Source organism: Chrysemys picta, chromosome 3 (assembly GCF_011386835.1).
Source record: "Chrysemys picta bellii isolate R12L10 chromosome 3, ASM1138683v2, whole genome shotgun sequence".
Taxonomy (NCBI): Eukaryota; Metazoa; Chordata; order Testudines; family Emydidae; genus Chrysemys; species Chrysemys picta.
In genome coordinates, this window is record NC_088793.1 from 131,877,402 (window position 1) to 131,898,418 (window position 21,017).

The 21,017-nt window shown below is 40.0% G+C and overlaps 1 protein-coding gene across 31 annotated transcripts in view; it reads right to left on the reverse strand.

Annotated features, from left to right (window-relative positions):
- The window catches only part of SIPA1L2 (signal induced proliferation associated 1 like 2), a 242,514-nt gene that overhangs the window by 156,528 nt on the left and 64,969 nt on the right, over positions 1-21,017 (reverse strand). The window lies entirely within an intron of this gene.

Genomic DNA, 21,017 nt, shown 5'->3' on the forward strand with positions numbered 1-21,017 from the left:
AATTCGTAATTACTGGAATGACTGGCTTAGGATGAGATCTGAAAAGCAAATTACATACTCCAATTCCAGCTCCTTTCTGTTCCAATTCTTATCTTCCTCCTCCTTCCCCATTGGAGGTTTCATCCCAATCCTCTCCTCTCCCCACTACTATTACAGGTAGTCTCTTTATCCAATACATGCACACACACCCCTTCTAGTCTAATGCAGACTCCCTTCTGAGCTCATCTCTAACTTTCTACCTCTCCACCTGCAAGGTTTTTCCAAATCCCAACACCTTCCTCTAACAAACATGGATGTTCCTGCAGATGCTTATCTCAACAGGGTCCAGAGGCATTCCCTAGTCTGTTTCCCACACTTAAAAGCTGAACCCCTGCCCCCCCATCAGAAAAATGTAACCACTCCCACCCCCTGGTAGGTCCTAGATGCGTTACTAAAGCCTTATGCATGCTCTGACTTGTCTTTTGAGCTTCTCCCTCTTTGACACACACACATTTTAAGCAATATCAGTGTAGATTTCAAAATATACTTCCTGTTGATTCTTAAAATGTCCTGGATCAGCAAATCATTGAAATTTATATTGACATTTAAAGTATCATTGCCATCTGAATTCACAGTCATTGAAATGAATGGGACAGTTCACAGCTCAGAACTATTGTTTCTGGTGCTCTGCAAACAAACATCATATCATTGATCACATTCCCTCCAATTTGAGTATTTTCTTTCTTTGTAACTATAGCAGCTAGAGTTTCAGCTTTCACTTTAATAATAAAGTAAGACTCTGGAGGACAACTTAGAGGTCTGACTAGCTTTGCTTCCCCTTTAAACACCCCAGTGGAGTGTGGCCCACACTTTGAGAAACAATGCCCTAAACCCTGATGTGGTCACCACAGATATTACAACTTTTACATGGATAAAGAAGACCAAACACTTGCTTTAGGGCTTTTATTCCAAAAAAACTGTTCTAAAACATGATCAAAGTAATACGGAACACTTGTTAGAAGCCAATAGAGACCTCGGAGATTAACAGGTTGATTCACACAGTGACCCTGCTATTATGAAACATTGTATAATGGGGACCTGCCTTGAGTTCCTGAATCGTCTGTGCCTTTCCTAACGTAATGGCTACTAAAAAGACAGTTTTCATGAACGGGTAGCAAATGGAACAAGTTGCTGAGGGCTCAAAGGGGACCTGTCCATCCTGTTAACAGTATATTGAGGTCTCAAGAAGGAATTGAGTCCTGAACTGTGGGGAAAAACATGACTAATGCATTTAAGGAATCTAGCCACTGTGGGGTGAGAAAACAGTGTGGCCCATTGGTAGGAAAGTGATTGCTGCTAGATGGACCCTTATGCAGCTGACAAAGTCCAGATTGTTGTAGCTCTAGTAAATGAGTGCTGAAATGAGCGTTGTCAGGGGACACAGCTAGTGCAAAGCTGCCCAAATAGAAAACCTTTTCCACTTCACTTCATAAGTCTATGTAGTTGAGGCTTTCCTGCTTTGCAACAGAAAGTTCTGAACTTCAGCTGAAGACCTTCTTTTGTAGGATTTCAGTCAGCCAGCATTCAGGCTGTCAGATAGGAGGAGGCTGGGTCCAGGTTTAGGATCTGGCTGTTCTGAAAGACTATGCCGGGGCTGCACTGAAACATTCATTAGATCCAAATGTTAGAACTGCTTGGCCTATACTGGGGTTATCATCATCAGTTTTGTGTCTTACCTCAATTTCCTCAGGACCCTCAGTAGTATCATGGGCAATCAGAGCCTCCAGCCATGGCGGCTCTGCTCCTCCCCTGACTCCGGCTCTGTTTAAGAGCCGGGCTGCCCAAGCGCTACCGGCTTCGGGCAGCCCCCAAGCCTCCGGACCCTGCGCTGGCGGAGCCCAGGAGGGGAAGTGCCCGTCTGGGGGCGCAGAGTCTGGAGGCAAGGGGGCTGCCCGAAGCCCAAGCGCTACCGGCTTCATGGTTTGCCAGGCAGCCTCCAGACCCTGCACCCCCGGCTGGGCGCTTCCCCTCCCGGGCTCCAGCTGTGCTGCGGAAGCGCCGGCCGGGGGCGCAGGGTCTGGGGGCTGCCCGGCAAACCGTGAAGCCGGTAGCGCTCGGGCAGCCCTTTCCGCATGGCTGGGAGTGGGAGGGAGGAGGGGGCGGAGTTAGGGCGGAGAAGGGGCGAGTTGGGGCAGGGCTGGGGAAATGGGCGGGACCAGGGCCCATGGAGGGTCCTCTTTTTTTATTTGTTAGATATGGTAACCCTACCTCTGACCAATGTAAAGTTCTACATTACTACAAGTATCATTTAGAACTATGATTTCAAACAAAAATAAGCTTTGAAAAAGAGTAAAATGAAACCTCATACCTCTTGATTTTTTTCTGAAAACTGCTTTAGTTTAACCCTGCTCCTTATTGACTAGTGGGAATTGTGAGGTAATTGAAATTGAAATTGAAATATCACTGACCAATTTTTTATAGCCTACAAAAAGAAAGCAGTCCTGTGGTTTCAGATGTAAGCAAGTAATGGTTTGTATATAATTTTGCTTCAGTTGAGAGAAAGCTATCATTTCATTTACAAAAGGAGTTCATAATGTTGAGTAAGCTCAAAAATCTCTGCTTTTTTAAAATGGTTCTGCTTTTTTAAAATGGGCTCTTTTCTCTTCCCCCACACCTTACAAAGTCTGTTTGAAACAGAAACAAATATATCGAGAAAAATATATATCGGAAACTGTAGGTGACTAAAATACATTAATTTAGTTTGAGTTCTAATTTACTAGAAGCCTATAGTCTTGCTCTTATATATTAAGTGTACAGTGCAATGTTACAGAGCTGACTTCACAAGATACATGGAATTTCTTGTGTTTCCTGCTATTACGAAATAATTCAGTAAAGTTCGCTTTGGGACAATGTGTAATCAGTTACTTAACTTCAAATCCTTTTAAACAAAAACAAAACAAGGGGAACTAAGGAACAGAGGATTCCTAATGAAATATACAGCTTTTCATTTTTCTATAATCAGTTCAAATCCTGCCGAGGTAGGTAGAAGCCAAAAGTTACCACCCTCCATATAGTGGACATTTGGTAGTTTATCTCAAATCGACACATCTGATTAATGTTCATAACCAAACCTAAAAGGTGTTGTATTAACATATTACAAGTAATAAAGTTCTGCATAAAATATTACTCCTGTGCTAAGGTCTTTATAACTTTTGTTAAAAAAACAAATGGTTATCTTCCTCTTCATGATTCTTCAGTTCTGGAGAGTTGCAATATGCTACCGCAAAGAATACGTCAAAAAACTCCTTTGGAGTGTCATGCTAGGAATGTATGCTACACATTTTCACTTTTAAATAGGGAAAATAACTATTGACAGAATTACAGCATGGAAATAACATCTTTTAAAAATTCCCAGCTGGAACAGCTTATAACCATGCTAAATTGAACAAAAGGCTTAACTCTCTCTATATATACACACTTTCAGTCATAACCTTGATCACTATGATGAGTGGAGATAAGGAAGGTATGTTCAACGTCATATTATGTCATTCAAAAAGGGACACTAAATAAAAAAAACTTCCACCACCTTCCTTTGATCCTTGGTGGTAGTGATGATGGATTAAACCAGCCTTTAAAAGGGCTACAACATAGGATAAATCCCATTTTATTAGGTGAGGATTTCTCCCACTCCCCATCTGCTCTTTCGCACCCCACAAAAACCCTGTGCCAGGTGCGTTTGCAATCACAGGCTATTGCATATACATTGCATCCTCTCTCCACCCTACTTCTGTTATTGTGAATTGCCAGAAGATAGAAATTTGAAAAAAAATCTTGCTCTAAGATTTATTTAAATATTTAAATAAATTGCCTGCCCAGTGAAACTGACTGGGGAGGAACAGTAAAGAATGGCCTAAATGAACAGACGTGCCTTCAAATGAAAATAAAGCCAGAAAGGTGTAATTTTGATAGCTTTGAACATTTTCCTTTAAACACCTGCCTGAGTAACATCCATACTGATATGAAATAATACTGCTAAGAAGTATGAATAAAGAAGCTATTGTCCAGTGCTGGTATGCATCAGGCAATAACAACAAAGATTCATGTTAATCAAGTAAGTGCTGGCTTGTTCTCAACTTGGGACAATATGCTCTTTATTGCTGACAATATAACCTCCAACCCAAGGCAACTCAGACAGAATTTTAACTTATTTTATCAGGCTCTGATCCCTATGTAAATTAAAGTGTTCAAACATAAGGGTGTGATTATCAGAGCCAAACAGTTCATGCACTGGCATAATAATTCGCTGTGTATTTAACTAAGGGTACTGTGAAAGAAATCTCCCTCGTAATCTGATGATAGCACTTGATCTAGCATATCTTTGGGCAGCCAAAAACAAACAAACTGGGCATCATTTTAACAGACTGTACATTTATAGAAATGTTTTTACCTAGTGCCAATGCATATTCTCCTTTAGTGAGGTATATTTGTAATACAGAACATTTCTGTCAAAAACAGCTTAGAAAGGGACAGTTCATTGAGTTATTGATTGTTATAAAAATTTAAGGGAAAACAAATTTAAAAGACAGTACAACTAGATGATATTTCCTCCTTCCCTTCCCCCTATAATCACCTGCCCAATCAACCAACAAATCCACAGACTTCACCAAAAATTAAGACATCATTAAGCAAATGCAATTTACTAGAGATTTTAGATAAGTGGTTTCCCATAAGCCAAATTCAAATGGTGCATAAGCAGGTGCAACTTGTCTCCAACAGAGTTGCATCTGTTTACACTAGATCTAAATTATTAGAGTGCCAACACTGAGGCTATGCCTACACTGCGCATCTTATAGCGTCCCGCTGTAAGGTACGCAGTGTAGCCACTCTGTCAGATTTCCTATCTATAAATAAATGTGTTATATCCTAGAGAACAAAAGTTGGCTCTTTAAAGGGTAAATGCTGATTGTCTAGGACTTGATTCACAAAATTAAAAGGCTATCTATGTCCTCCAGCAGACAGCGTTTGACTACATTGGCAACTGGGGCGGGGGGGGGGGGGGGGAGCACGACACTATAGAGATTTAGATTAATAAATTACAGTTGACTACTTTGGGGATGAGGAAAAGCAAGACCCAGAATCGTGCCAGCCAGCTTAAAGAAGGTTGCACAATTTACCAAGTGTTTCATTTGCTGATCTGCTCTTATTTCCGCTTCAAAATATCATTTCTTTATTGAGAAAACAAGCAGGCCACCAACCCCCACAGACTGCTATGGTTGCATGTAACATCGTTCTATCAGAACGGTAACCAGCCCTGCAAATATTTAGACATGAGGATGCAGTAATGCAAAGTCACATTTACAACAGAAATGATGCGCATAAATCGTATGCATTCTAGCAATTTATTGTAACTCCCTAAAACTTTCCATTAACAAATTAAGGGATCACACACTTTGTTTTATGGGATGCAATCCTATGCTCTGGGTATCCCTAAACCTGGCTGCCAGAAGCTGGGACTGGATGATGGGATGGATCACTTGATAAAATTGCCCTATTCTGTTCATCTGGCCCTGGCTACCGATGACAGTATAGTGAACTAGATGGACCATTGATCTGACCCAGTAAGGCCAGTTTCTGTTCTTATATAATTGAGCTCACTTCCCACAATACCAGGTCTTTGTAGCCCTCCAGTCTCCCCACTCAAGCTCCCTGTGCACTACCGTTCCATTCCTCACTTTTTCAGGGACTCACTGCAACTCCCCCAACCCTTTTCCTCATGCCAGGGGCCCTGTGTACGCTCCCTTTGCCCTGCCCCTGCCATCCTTATCCTCCTTTCTTCTCTCTCTTTTAGAGTGTCAGACTTTGTAGGGCTTTTCTACACATGAAGTTATTCAGGAACAGCTAGCCCTGAATAACAGAACTCCATGTGTGGATAAGCCCTTAAACCGTACTGGAAGGATGGGAAGAGCTAAAATGAGGGGTATTCTATTGGAATATGTTTTTGGCTGCAATAAAGTTAGAGATGGTTGAAACTGCTGACTCTGCTAATCAAATGTTGGGGCTTTGTATGTTCCCCATTTCCCCCTTATTGCTTTTGTGCCAAAAAAGCAATAAGGTTTTGACAACTGATTCCTAGAATATTTCCTAAAATTTTGGATGCAGCATTCAATGGTTACCACATTACAGCCAAACAGAGAATTTCAATGCAAGGCCTCACAAGCTTGGCCAACTATAATGTACTTTGTTCTCTTGGTTTATGTTACTTCCTTTTCCTTTCTTTTATTCCACATTTTTCTTTTATTGTATATTTTGGTATACTTCCCCCCATTGTCTTTGCAGTATCTGTTTTTCCTTAGACTAACTTTTCCATTTAATATTTTGACATTTGAAATCCGTTTTATTCTGAGATCATTCCTCTTTGTTCTGAATCTTATCCAACATGCTTATTTCTGATTCTGCCTCATTCTTCACTTTGAGTCCCAGCTACTTTTCTCTTTCAGTCTTCTCTCCTCTAAGTCCCCGCTTTTCCTCCACTCCCTTCTTCTCTATATTTCCTTTTTTAAGTTTCTCTCCCTCTGTTCTTTCCTTTCTTCCCCAATATTCCCTTAGTACCCATGAATCCTTTCTATTTTGTACAGGTTCTTATACTGTAGCATCCAAGCACTTTCCAATAGCATATTAAGCAACATGACTAGCATCTGCCACATGAGGTTCTTTCCTGGGAAGATGGATAGGGGGAGAATAAGGTGTCAGGGGATAGGGAAGTTGTGTGAATCTTTAAAAAAAAAAAAAAAGTATGCTGTGTTACACGTTTATTTTATTTATTTTTCTTTCAGAATAAAAAAGGGCCCATACACAGAGCTGTACTTCAATCCCTCTACCGCTCTTCAAAAGCCTGATGTAACAAACAGGCCCTGCAACGTGTCCTGAAAGTGGACAAATCTTGGCTATTCTAAACAAGAACCAGTAGGGTGCTTCAGAGTTGCTGGGCCGTTATGGAGAACGCCCTGCCAGCCACACCACGCTCTATTACTTCGCAAAAGTGGTTGCAGCTATTAGCCCTGCTACTATTCCAAAGGGATAGTAGCACAGTAGGAAAGGGAAAAACGCATACCACCACTATTTTGGATCCTGTATCTGACAAAAATCGTTAATATGGATTTGGCAACTTCAAATGGCATTTGCACTTCAAACGTTACCATCTGGATAAACTAGGGAGATCTGTTAACATGGGAAATATGGAGTGTGTATTGGCTCTGGGGCAGTATTTCACTACTTTTTATGTAGAATTACCAAAGTGGAATGCACTTAACTTTTAAGCCCCTACTTTGGAGTAGAAATTAAATGGGAATATTTAGTCTTAGCTTTTAAAGATTTCAGGACTTCCGAAACAATTATTAGGATGGCAAAACTGGTTGAATCATCTTTGAGTTCAGACATTCAGATATTACTGTGTGAAAAGCTTACATATCAAAGCCCCAATGTAAGCTGAGCAAGTGTAATGTATGTCTGGGGCAAAATGATAAAATCCATATCAAGGGAATAACTTAATTAAGTATTCATGATCAAAGTAGTTTAGGAATTCAAGAACTCATCTTCAAGATGAAATGTGGATTCTTTATTACTTAGGCATATCTTACTGGAAAATTGAGTTTACTAAAGAAACAATGCTCTAACTGGAATTCTCTTTTCCTTATTGAAGCATTTGAAAATGGCTTGGAGCAATAGAGAGCAAACTATTGTTCCATTCAGGACAATTCCTCCAGTGATTAAAGGAAAATGTGGCTATATCTGCAAGGATATAACAAGGAATAGCAAGCCAGATTCAAACTGGGGGTCTCCTTTGCAGAAAGGTACGCCCAAAATGCTGCCTTTCAGGTAATAAACCTAGCCTTACCATTTTTTGCTGATTTAACGATCACATTTTCACATTTGAGATTAAGAAATTTCCCGTTGTAGGAAAAAAAAAAAAAACCACACAAATGGGAAGCCAACCAAGCGCTAGATTACGATTTTACCATGAACTTCATTAAGGTGAGGAGTACTTGTGGCACCTTAGAGACTAACAAATTTATTAGAGCATAAGCTTTCGTGGACTACAGCCCACTTCTTCGGAGCATAAGCTTTCGTGGACTACAGCCCACTTCTTCGGATGCATCCGAAGAAGTGGGCTGTAGTCCACGAAAGCTTATGCTCTAATAAATTTGTTAGTCTCTAAGGTGCCACAAGTACTCCTGTTCTTTTTGCGGATACAGACTAACACGGCTGCTACTCTGAAACCATTCATTAAGGTGGCAGCACACTGGTGTTCTGCCTCAGGAACTACAAAGGAGAGGAATTATGCCTCAAAGAAACAGTTGCTTCCTGCTCCTCTTTTGCTCCAATAGCACAGTAGTTTCCTACTAATCCCTATCAGCAGCAATTACTGTTGCCCACCCACATTACCTCAGCGGCACTTGCTGACTTATTAGGAGGTGAAACCAAAGCTCATCCACTTCCCATCCATCTGTTTGAGGAGGAGCTTAGTTAAGTATCAATTAAATAGGTGGTTTAAGGTTGACAACAGTGCTAAGAGGTTATTAGAATTGCCTTTCTAATTAGACAAGAAAAATTCCAGATTAAGTTAAAAGTGGCCTGCAGAGAAACAACTGCTAAAAGTAAATAGTCTACTATTTACTTTTGAGTGACATTATTATGCAGTTCTTTTAAATTTAGCTTTCAAACAGAAATCATGGAGTTGAACGAATGATACTCGTTCAAACTGATTAATCATTTTTCATTTCAATAGACCTAGGACTTTTAAATAGATATCCGTGCCAATATTTATGATCTTCCAGATTGATTATTAAATATTTTCATAAAAACAATTTTACGTGATCCATTGGTATGTGCTCAATAGTTCTGACACTCATAATACATCAACATTTGCTCCTGTGCTTCAAACTGCGGCCAGTATAATAATGCGAGTCAAGATGCATGGAACAGAGTTGGATAAAGGAAACTAGTAACACACTGTGCTTCAGCCCAACAAGAAAGGCATTATTTTCATTGAACTCTATGCAAGCCCTAGATACAGCTCTGAAGTAACTAGGAAACAGCACACATTATCATCAAAATTTGAGAAAATCAGCTTTGTGGAAAAGAGCAGAATTAAAGTAGCAGTGCAGAAAAGATTATCCAGAACAGAAAGGGAGTACAAGGCAGTACTCAATGTCTTCCTATCCTGAAACAAAAGGTGGACTCACAGGACAAATCTACTACAGGGAGTTGAGTGTTATTGCTAAGTTATATTTTCTATTAATAAAAACCTAAACTGACAGACGGCATTCTGCTGAATAAGCAGTGCCAATTCTAGGTCTGTGCTTTTTATTATTTGTGTTGTGATATCACCCAAAGGCTCCCATCACATAATGTACACGTACACAAGTAGACTTAAGTCCATATCCTGAGGAGTTTACAATCTAATTTGATAAAAAGACATACCAATTTTGACAAAGAAAAGGAGGAAGGAAAAAAGGACAATGAAAATAAGATCACATGGTTATATGGTTTAGTTATTGCACAATTTGATAGTTCTAAATCAATGACAGATATTTTTTTTAAAGTAAAACTGCTCTACCACCTAGCCTAGATTCTTGCACATATTACAGCAAAAGTGAATTTTGAGACAGGAACTGAAAATGAGGGTAATAACATTCTATGCATAAAGGGCAGAATGGAAAGGTTTGTAATATTAGCAGAAAAATTAGTGTTAAGGCTGGCATCACTGGAAGAGCAATATGAAAACAGACAAGAACAGGAACCACAGGGAAGCTGTGAAGGACCTTAAAGGTGAAGAGTAGAAGCTTAAAATGTTATGAAATAGGGAACAGAGCCAAGGGAGGGATTCAAACTGGAAGGTGGCTTGGTAAGAGAGTCAAGCCTGGAAAAAATTCTGTATTTTAAAAGGTCTTTAAGGAGTGTGTGCAAGGGAGTTTGTTCAAGGGAGGTCACAACAATTAAGACAGGAGATAGTGAGGAGCTTAACAAAAATTTTAGTTGTGCAAAATTTTGGACACTGTGTAGAAGAGGGAGGGAGGGTCGGGATGACCCTCGAACTATGTGTCTCAGTTTCAGGGACAAAAGTGTTGTAAAGAATAATAGAATGCAGTCATGGGGAGGGTTTGAGAGGAAACATGGTATCTAATTTTGGCCATGTTACAGTTAACTACATTGTGACATCCAGGACATGAGGTCAGAGAGAGAGGTTGAAATATAAGATGGAATGGATAGACAAGTAAGGAGATAGTACAGAAGTGTGGGTAATGCAAAAAATGAACACATCTGAGTACATGTGACTGGAGGGCGGCAATTTGGCAGCAACTTTTGAAATTTATTTTTGTTCAGTGTTGGAACCAAAATGTTTTCACAAAAAACATTCGCAAAAAGAATGTGAGTGTGTGTGTGTTTGTGTCCCCATAGTTAGAGTACTGGCCTGGGATGTTGTGGGAGACACCGGCAGAACAGGGATCTGAACCTAACTCAGTAGAATAGAGTTTTCATCCAAAAATCACTTCACATTAGGCACAGTGGGGACTTGAATATGGGACTCTCACATCCCAGTGCTCTAACTGCCATGTTAGAGAGTATGTGAGAAAGTCTCTCAGTCTCAAACCTTATTGATGAAAGTTTTTTGGAAACATACATCTCTGCAAAATATTTCAACATATTTCACCAAAATTTCATTTCAACCAAAATGTTCCAACCAGCTCGACTTCAGAGTATAGACTCTGCACGAGTCATCACGAATATGGTTAACAGGAAGAGACCTGTTTAGCATAAACAGGTATCAGAAACAAATATTTGATTCTATTAATGAACAGGTTTCATATCACAGTTAAGTTACAAAAGGCAGACATCCATATCCACATAAAAGGATCAACAATTGAAGTCTGAATTGGTATGCACGCAAAAGAACATATGTATACATACACATGCATCTCCATTCTCCCCCACCCCCTTCCTCTTCTCCACCCAGGGACATTTTTCTCACGGGAAGACAATCACACAGCTTTGAACTGTCAAATACTAGAAAAGCTTCTATCATGCTGTGAATCCTAGTAATATTGCAATATTTTATAACTTCAACACAAACTGGCATTTATCTGTGCTTTCCATAGTATGCATCTAGGACGTACATGCTTCACTGTAAGCTTTATTTCTGTAAACTGGCCAATAAAAAAAAAAAAAAAAAGTATAGTTAAGCTTTGTTGAACAGCATATCTAGGGGGGGGTTGCTGGAATGGGTGCTTTGAGAGAAAATAAAACTATGTTGGGGAAGCACCAAGGAGATAATAGTATGAGTCAAGGCCAAAGAGAAGGGGACAGTCTCCATCCAAACCCATATAGTTACTAAGGGGTACAAGGAGACAGTATCAACCTTCTGGGGAAATCTCTGACACTGCTAGTGGTAATAAAGGCACTCAAAATAATCAAAATAGAATATTCTATCTAGTTTATGAGCTCAGAGGAGTAAATTAGCCATCAAATAATCTGTAAAAAGAAAGAAGCTTTGCATGGGATTAGACAGCTGAACAAGTATAACTACTGCTACACTTATTCCAAACTAATGTATGACCTCCTAACAACCACTACCCTTCACACCATTACTTTTTTCCCCTCCCCTCTGACCATTGTGGATGTACATTCTCTACAACAGATGTGACAGGTTATGATTATCTGTGAGGGATAGTAGGGTTCTGTATTGCTATTCCTCATTTTGGAGATTAAAAGCCTAATGGGAAACAGAGAAGGAGAAAAGGCTTAATGTTTTTGTCCCAGGGGACAACAGCATTGTATTATGCATACAAGCCCATTAAAATGGAGTGAGCTGAGAGTCCTTCATCAGCACAAGTCTTGAAGAGAATGAAAGCCATTAAGTTTGTGGCCCAGAACCAGGGGGTGAAACTTACCTGACAATAACAATAAAAAGGCCATTCGTTCAATTAAGTTACAATAATACTTTATTCACCACCAAAGGGGTAGATCCAAACAAGAAATAATTTTAAATTAACCAGTCAGGAATGCATTGAGAGAGGGTCACCCTCAGGTTGGAGCTCCCCAAAGAAAGGAGGAGCAAGAAAATCTAAGGAAAGAAATATGGTACCCATGTGGTCAAACTCGCCTTTCTCCAAAATTCCAAGATGCCACAATCTACACACACACCCGTACCTAAATCCTACATGACCTTGTGCAAATCACAGTCTCTCTGTCTCTCCAGCACATTTGCTGGAATTTTACTTACGAGAAATATTTCTGCAGGGTCTTCCTAAAAATAGGTACCTTTGTTCATTCTCATATTACAGCGCCTACTTAAGACTCAATCTCCTTAGACCAAAAAGAAGGCAAGAGTTGCTTTATTTTAAAAAGTTATTTGTACATAGAGCACTTCATACACTCAGTATTATAACACTGTTGATATGTGTATATAAATTCTTACGTTTTGTTTCAGAAACACAATCCCTGTTATAACATATATAACTTGTGTTTTCCCTAGACTTGCAGCTGCTGCATTGGCAAGTGTAATATTGTTCCTCTGCGTATCATGGGTGTATTTTGTTTACGTGTACCCAAGTACTACTTTAGCATATTAACAAAAATGGTCATTTTCAACAATGAATTCATATTAAATTAGTGTAGAACAGCTAGTTGTGATGTGTATAAAATTCATAGTAAAATACACTGTGCATGAAATGTTTTGTTTCTTGTTAATATGCACATGCAAACAAAAATAAAGCAAGGAGGTTCCAGATCAAAATTATGTTAACATCTAACAATATTTGGCATCTATAATATAATCTGAATTTGCAAAACTTAGCATAAACCTTTATGTTTTCAACAAACTTACAGCACAGAGTCATTTCAAGGGATATTTTCCACCATAAAAAAAAATACAACAAACAGTATATAAAATATAAATGAAAGCTTGACAAATTAAAGTTTGCTTTAATTTCTACTGCATCACTTTGTTAACCTTAGGTATGAAGATTCAGCTCCAACAACTCACCACTATTGTAATAATCCCATGCAGAACACAAAAGAATTTGACAGAATAGGATTCCATTCTAATTCCACCATCAGTGCCAGCACCTCTAACCACCTAACATTTATAAATGTTTGCATACACTAACATGTTCCTCAAAGAAATAAAGGGAACACCCTTAAACTACATGGTAGAAATTAGTTTAAAAAACACTGTCTCAAGGTCAACCTGTATCAATAAATACAAAATGTAATAGAGACACAAGACTACCTTGCTAAATCTAGAGTACCATAAATCCTGGCTGCCCACAAGACAGTTAGCTGAAATGCATACAGCTGTTATATAATCCACACTCTTCCTCCTCCTCAAACAAAGCTACCAACTGCCAAATGTAATCTAATAATTAGCATATGTAAGGTGAAAGAGATAGACCATGACATCAGTTTATCTGCTTCATAGAATATCAATTGTTTTGAAACAAACCTACAGCCCACTAGGACCATAGAAATGCCAAATAAATGGCTACTGAAAAGAAACATACAGCATGGGCTGCAGGAATCCACCCACTTAAAAATGCTCAATTCTAAAATGAGCAAAAAGCATTTATAAAGAAAACCTACCCTTCCAGAAAACTATTGTTGCAGGGTGGGATACATGTGATTTGAAAATTAACTCCTTTACATGTAATTTCTAAGCATGATATGCTGCAGAAAAACTCAATATAGCTAGCAATCAGAAAATGAAGTGAAATTTCTTAGAACTATACTCTGAAAGAAATTAATAAAGGCAAGCCAAAAGTAGAAGTAGATTGACAGTTCAAACGTCACGCAAACTTAATTGGCATCAATCTCTAACAATGATAATGAAGATCCCTTTTCTAGGACCTTCAAGAGAGCATTGACAAGAGGCAGGATTTCATAAAGAGAAAGCTAAATCCTCCTAGCCTCTAAGCAGCTTGTGAGTTAGTTGACATACTTGGCAAGAAACGGTAGAAAAGTGATAATACCTGCTCCAGCCCACCTCTCCTAGCAATATCATCTGGCAAAAATATTTACAATTTGAGTTATGTTCTAGTGCAAGGGTGCTTTAGGCAGCTCTGGATCACCAGTCTCTGTTGGTATGCAGCTTCCCCCCCATGCAATGTAGTTAATCTTGCTTGCTTTCAGGAGGGCAGAGGAGATTAAATAAAGAAAAAAGGAATTGGAAGATTTAAAAGAATGATTCCTCTGCCTCCACATCACCTTTTCTTCCTCCCACTGACAAGCTCTGAAAGAACAACTGTGGACATAATCAAAACAGTTTAAGATTATATAGGGGCGAGAAGAGACCTGGCTTCTTACAAAAAAAATTGACCTTAGAGTATGCAATTCATTCAGAAGAGGTGGGGGGAAAAAAAAAAATCACTGTACCAGGCTCTGGTCAGATTACTAGTCTAAATGACAAATAGAGAAAAAAAACCTGAATTCCATCAGCTATAGATGACACTGAGACGGTATAAACTATTAAGCACTGTTCACAGTAAAACAATGCTTACCTCATTGACTTGGAGGGCTCTTAACAAGAGTAGATGAAGTACTTGTGGGACTGCTATTTTTGAAACCAGACACCTTTCCCTCCCCCTTTGCAAACAGACAGGGCGGAGAGCATGCTGGGTTAATAACCAGTCCAGGTCAGCTTCCAAGAGATTATTTTAAACTGTCTGCATTTTTTAGATAGGGACTGGATGCGACAGGCTACCCAAGAAAAGACCAAATATAACAAAAGGTCATCTGTATCGTATTATCCATATTTTAGGACTAAAATTTATTGAAGACAAATGCTTAGACATTTCTATAGGCAATGTAAAAACTGTAGAAAGCAGAAAGTTTAATGAGACATATTACACTCTAGCAGTGGTACAGTTACTCCATCCATTCTCACCATGACAAGATGTTACCCAACCTAATGAAACTTCTCAGTTAAACTAAGGAGCCACAGCCTGCAAAAGTTACCTACCTCCCTGAGGACTAAGCTTTCTAGTCAGGATGAAAGATACCCGGGCCACCACTCCTCAAAGTCCCCCGTAGTTTGAAGGATTAAATATTAAATAAAAATAAGACAACCATGTTATTGAAACACATTGTCAATCAAGTTTCTATAGAATCTTTTAAAAATATGAAGTTTGTGCCTACCTTTTGTTCCATCTCCTCTCTTTCCGACTACACTCTAGTTTCAATTTTCTTTCTTGTGAAGTGTCTTCTCCTGCATCATTTTCAGTTTATCTCCACTCATTTATGTCCCCTTTTCACCCCATATTATGTGTTCTATTTTCTACCATATATATTTAGGGGGAAATTGGAGACAAAGAAAAGTCTGTCCCTCTCAATGGCATAATTTTCTTTTCTAATTTGTCCCCCCAATTTACCACATATCATTCCAGCACCAAGTCAAAGAAACTTCCAAGAGTACATTATGATGCCAGTCTTCAGTTCTATCCTCAGGTGTCTGAAGTAATTATCTCAGATATTTCACTGATATTTGTTCTCACATGAATTACAAACAGAAAATTCCCTTCAATTAATGTAACTCATTGCAATAGTTATCTTTCAACACTTAAAAAAAAACAGTATACCACCCTTTTACTTGTATCTGGATCACAGATGTATTACAATCACTGTTCAGAACATCTCGTTTTTCTTTCTTTCTGGGGACTTCCCTCCACTCCTTTTTCCTGATTACTGGTACTGTTCACCTCCAATCTGTTCTCAATCTGCACCTGCAGTTCATCTGCTGCCTCCTCCCCATAGGCAAAATACATATAATCAAGGACTTGGCTGAAGGGCTCTATAGATGTTTGGCTACCAGGAAGAGTAGTAAGAAGAACAAAGGACTTCTTTGCTCTTCCATAGCCATTATTTCCATGATTTCCAATTGTGAGGTCTTAACCAGTTCCTTACTTCATGTTTCGTCTACCTGTGCCTCCTCAATTTTTCCTCCTGATTACAACTTCCACTCTACTGTGTGTGTCTTTTCTTCTGTTATTAATTATTTGTATCATGGTAGCATGAAGGAGTCGCAATCATGGACCAGGATGCCTCTGTACAAACAGAACAAACAGTCCCTGCCCCTATCGAAAGGAAACTAGGCTGCTCTTGATATACATGTAGCCCTCTTGTTATTCATTTAGGAAAATGAAAATTGTACAACTTTCATACTTCAGTACTTTGGGTCCTTTCATACCTATTTGTATGTCAGTTTCTCTGAGGTCATCTCTTAACTTGTTGGGAAATTCTTCTCTTAGACCTCACCTCTTATTTAGTAACAGAATTAACAGAATCAGGGCTTTACGTCCCCCCCCCCAAAAAAAGCTTTCTACAATGGTGATTTCAATACACATATGTAGAAGTCCAAAATTTAAACCATTCTACTTAGTGAAATGAAATTTTTGAATAATCTGAATTGCTTTACCTTGACCACAATACTCTTTCAAAACTGGCCAAAATATTAATGAAATAAAGAGATTGATTTTTTTAAAAATCATTCTTTATTCATTACAAACTGCAAGTGCTGAAAATGTACAATTTCTGCTGTGTGCGCTTGCTTGCGAAGGAGAAGGGCAGTGTTCACAAAGAAACGGAAAAGAAAACACTTATGAAAACAGGAAAGTGTGATTGTTAATACTACAGAAATTAGCAGAATGACTCAGAAGCAGGTATAGTACCTACAATGACATAACTAGATTTCAAGCTTACACTGTCCCTTTAATACAAAATAGGAGTATTCATTTACAAAAGGGGAGGGAGAGTGGAAAGGGCTCAGAAGTTTATTTCAACGACTGGCCGGAATGAAAAAGAGGAAAGAAATGCAAAAATTGGATACTTAACTTTTGAGACACTTCAATGCTAAGGAGAAGATGGGGAGACCCTCAGAGATTGAGACAAACACAGATATTCTAAAAAATGTCAGCATTTTGTTTTCTCGCTCACTCCCAAAATAAACTGTAAGGTTGTGGTCCACCTATCTGAAGCAATGTTTAGTCTTAAATCTACATATGTTTTATACCATTTGTCTTGGATTGGCTTACAAACTTTATATATTTTTGGCCTTAGACTGCTTTTGGGCTATTCAGTCATCCAGTCTCAAACACAAAAGCTGGGAATTATCCCATGTCTCTTTCTGATAGTCTAAACCAAGTTAAGAATCAGGGGAAGGCACAACTTTGCCTCCTCTACTAAAAACAGAGGGAAAGCTCTCCTCCTGTTCTCCATCCCCCAGCACTCAGGAAATACTGTTCTCCCAGAACTATACTTCTGTCCCCATTATCTCTTCCACCACATGACGCAGGAATCCCACATGATGGTCTGTTAAAATACAAGTGATTTTGTCGTCACTTTTTGGAATAACCTGCATAAAATCATTTGTGAGTACTGCACTACTTCAAACTCATACAGATAAAACATACAGTACTTGATAATGTAGTATCTCAGATTTAATATTATACACAGATATATAAACATACAAGCCACAAATGTGTGTATCTACAGCAAATGTTCTACTAAACCATCAAGAAAGTAATATAGACAAAATGTAGGAAGTTTAAGTAACTTAGTATATATCAGCATTGTATGCTCAAGTAAGTTTTATACAAATACACAAAAAGTATAAGTTCCATTGGTTTGTAGTCTCAGGTCAAAACTCCAAATTTCCAACATATCCAGTCCTGAAGAGAAACAGTAATACCATTACCATCTGTAACTTTGCTAGGATCGTTACACGTTATCATTTCAGTTAATCTCTCTATGCATCATAGATTTTTTTTTTTTAAACGAGAATGTTAGGTGACAATTTATCCCCAGTGTACTGTACTGTAAGCCCCAGGGAAATCAAAGGAATTACAATGGAGAAGAATTTAGCCAAAAAATGTCTAAAATCCTATTAAAGTGAAAAGTTTTTTCTATACATTCCCATAAGGAAATATTTTCCAAAGAAGTGCTTATTCAGGGGAGAAAGAGACGTGGGAGTACACTCTTTAATGAAGCAGTCATTTCTCTATTGTGCTGCAGGGAGCATTTGCTGACCAGATGGTAATCAGATGCTGTGTTCAGCCAGCATGAAGTACTACTTAACTAGGGCTGTGCGCTAGAATTATAAAACAACCCATTGCACTAGATTTGGACCAGATCAAGAAGTTTACACAGTAAGAGGCCACAAAAACAAAGTGACTGCATCACCTTTCATTCCATTCACAGCAAATATCAGCCTGTCTCAATTCTTTGGCAAGTGCAGTTTCCTAAGATTTTGTAGAGGCAGTCTAATTAGCTCTTACAAAGAGCTCCATTTTTCAGCATCCTGGTGCTGCTTTCAATTTTTGGTCATGTCAGGTCTTTTCCAAGGAACAGTCACTTATCCCAGCTGAAGATCTGCAAAGTCACCAAAATTATAATTTGATTTTTTACTTAGCCAGCACACTAGGAATGCAATCATTCTTCACTATAATGAGATTTGGCAATCATGCCTCATAAAACTACTGCACTTATATATTTACAAGCTTTAATAAAGGCAAACTGCCAAATTACAAATTTCAACAAGCGCTAAGTTATACCTGTGCCTGTAGTTACACAATCAAATGACTCCATTTGGTGTTTTAACCACACCCATCAAAACTTCATTAAGAGCTGTTCAGCATTAAGAAAACAGTAGTTAGAAGCAACTGTTTGTTATATCAAATCTTAAGCAGTTTAAAAGTACATCATATAAGTACATCATATAAGGTTGCCTGGCGTCCGGTTTTCGGCTCCTAGATGCAGAGGTGGCTGGTGGGGGTCTGCGCGTTGCCCCCACCCCGAGCGCCGGATCTGCAGCTCTCATTGGTCATGAACCATGGCCAATGGGATCTGTGGGAGTGGCACCTGCGGACGGGGGCAGCACCCGGAGCCCCCTGGTCGCCCCTCCACCTAGGAGCCAGAGGGACATACCAGCCACTTCCAGGAGATGCCCAAGGTAAGCGCTGCTCAGAGCCCACACCCTGAACCCTCTCCCACTCCCAAAACCCCCACCCCAGCTCAGAACCCCCTCCTGCACCAAAACTCCCTCCTACAACCTACACCCCCTCCCGCACCTCAACCCCCTGCCCCAGCCCAGAGCCCCCTCCTGCACCCTAAACCCCTCATTTCTGGTCCCACCCTGGAGCCCACACCCCAGAGCCTGTCCCCCATCCCACACCTCAACACCCTTCCCCAGCCCGGAGCCCCCCACCTGCGCCCCAAACCCATCATCCCCAGCCCCACCCCAGATCCTGCTCCCAGACCCGGAGCCCTCACCCCCTATCGCACCCCAATCCCCTGCCCCAGCCTGGTGAAAATGAGCGAGTAAGTAAAGGGGGTGAGAGTGAGTGATGGAGGGAGAGGGCAGGCAGTCAGCAGGTGTGGGGCCTCAGAGAAGGGGGTGGGGCAAGGGTGTTCAGTTTTCTGCAATCAGAAAGTTGGCAACCCTAACAATATATGAAAGACAAAGAAGAAAATCCTAGTTTGGCAAAATTGAAGAAATGCAAAGGATACTGAGATAGACATAGATATGGCTATATCTCACACACACACACACACACCCCCCATTATTTCATCTCCTTTTGTAATATCCTCATATTTGTAATACCCCCTTTGAAGCATCTTCCTTACCACTTTTCTTCTTTTCCAGTTAGCAGAGAAGTATTTCCTTGTTCATGGTCTATCATTAGCATCAGCACTACTTCAACAGTTAGCTCCTAACAAAGGAAGTACTGGGCCATACAAGATTGTTTTTGGCATTCAAATGAAAATAGTGGCTCTCCCATTTGTTAGCTAGAAATTAAAAGCCATTGACTTCAATAAGCAGATGGGGCTTGAACCTTGTAGGATCTGGCCTTGTGAAATGAATTTTGGGGACAGGTATTTCTGATTCTTTAAAGTATGGTTCTACTCTAAAACGTTACCATCCGTGATGCACTGAAGGGAGCTCTCAGGGACCCTTTCTTAAATCTCTTCCACCAAGTAGAATGGAAAGTTAAGATGATTTCCCTGTGTCCTCTGGAGTTCACACCTTCCCTGCTTACTATTAAGTCATCTCTACTTGAGAGGATTTATCCCTGTGGCTCAAAAATACTTCTGGATTTTTTGCCTTTGAGTTGACCAGAGTATTGGAGTAAAGTAACAAAATCCCTGTGGAAAATACCAACAATCCCCAAAATGAACACACTAATATATAACTATCAATACATTGAATATATTTTTCAGAAACTTTTATAACAAGTGCTGCTGCTTAATATAAGTTGGCCCAGTGCTATGTCCTCCCTCTTTGGCTATGGTTTTGAGAGTTTTTGTTTAGAGAGGAAGATAAATTAATAGATTTCACAGTCCTTCCTCCTTCCTCCCTGCAAGCACCCCACCTACACACAATCTCCCCTCCCCACTGAACACCGGGTTTAATCACAAGGAAAAGATTTTTGTAGGAGCCCCTTATGAATGCACTGACAGCACATTACTGACTATTCTGCAAACAGCACTTTTACTCCACAAATCAGTTCCTTGTGTATTCTGAAAGTCTTATCAACTAATGGTAATCAGTAAAGTATGTTTCCACTGCTTATTACCCCATTAGTACTCAGAATCCAAATCTGGTAATAGTAAGAAAGCAAGAGCTCGATTCTGTTCTCTGAGGCATAAACAGGATTGTTTACTAAGCTCCAGGCAGGGCCGGCTCTAGGATTTTTGCCGCCCCAAGCGAAAACAGTTTCCCCCCCACACTTTTTTCTTACCCCCCCCCGGCCCCGCCTCAACTCCACCCCTTCCCCAGATCCCCAGCCCTGCCTCCTCCCCCCAGGCTCTCAAGCCTAGGAGGAAGGAAGGGAGAGGGAGAAGCAGCGCGTGCGCCGCGGCCACTCGGGGTCTCCCCCTCCCTCCCAGGTTCTCAAACCGGGGAGGGAGGGGGAGATCCCAAGCGGCTGCGGCAAGCAAATCAGCTGTTTCGCGCACCGCGGCTGCTCGGGATCTCCCCCTCCCTCCCGGGT